General features: G+C 42.5%; 1 protein-coding gene and 1 long non-coding RNA gene across 2 annotated transcripts in view; both read left to right on the forward strand.

Annotated features, from left to right (window-relative positions):
• Positions 1–593, forward strand: part of snx29 (sorting nexin 29) — a 173,164-nt gene that overhangs the window by 105,912 nt on the left and 66,659 nt on the right. The gene's annotated exons all lie outside the window — the stretch shown is intronic.
• LOC116670865 (uncharacterized) overlaps positions 1–593 on the forward strand; it is a 5,538-nt gene that overhangs the window by 4,718 nt on the left and 227 nt on the right. The window lies entirely within an intron of this gene.

The raw sequence follows: 593 nt of genomic DNA on the forward strand, positions 1-593 counted from the left end.
CATGCTCTAATGGAGAGATGTCAGAGTGGGGGGGCTGCCCATGGCAAGCGCCCCGAGCAGTTTTGGGGGTTTGGTGCCTTGCTCAAGAGCACCTCGGCAGTGCCCAGGAGGTGAACTGGCACCTCTCCAGTAGTCCACCACCATACTTTGGTCCGTATGGGGATTGAACCAGCTCCATAAATTGGGTGAGAACTCTTCCCCTGTATGTCTTCAGCTGACTTGCTTTGTACTTGATGGCTACACACAAGGCAACATACTAAAACATTTAGGCAGAGTTGTTGAACATGTATTGCTAAATAAAGAAAAAGAATTGTTCATGCATTGCAGGGTAGCTTAGGGGAGCTTATTGGTTATTTATTTCCTTTTAACATAGCACTATAACAAAACACTATTTTCATTTTTAATATTACAAGATTGGGCTGGAGTCGCTACGATGTGTGTCGAGTGTAGATGTGAGTTGGGAGTTGCTCAGATTTAGACGGTTTACGGCATAAGGTGTCTTACTGAAATTTGTGAATTCCATAAAATAATGAACTTTTCTCATTACAAGCAATAACAGAAGATGGAACTCATTTCAAAAACGTTTTAGCTAT

The sequence above is a fragment of the Etheostoma spectabile genome, chromosome 21 (assembly GCF_008692095.1).
Source record: "Etheostoma spectabile isolate EspeVRDwgs_2016 chromosome 21, UIUC_Espe_1.0, whole genome shotgun sequence".
In the NCBI taxonomy this organism is placed as follows: domain Eukaryota; kingdom Metazoa; phylum Chordata; class Actinopteri; order Perciformes; family Percidae; genus Etheostoma; species Etheostoma spectabile.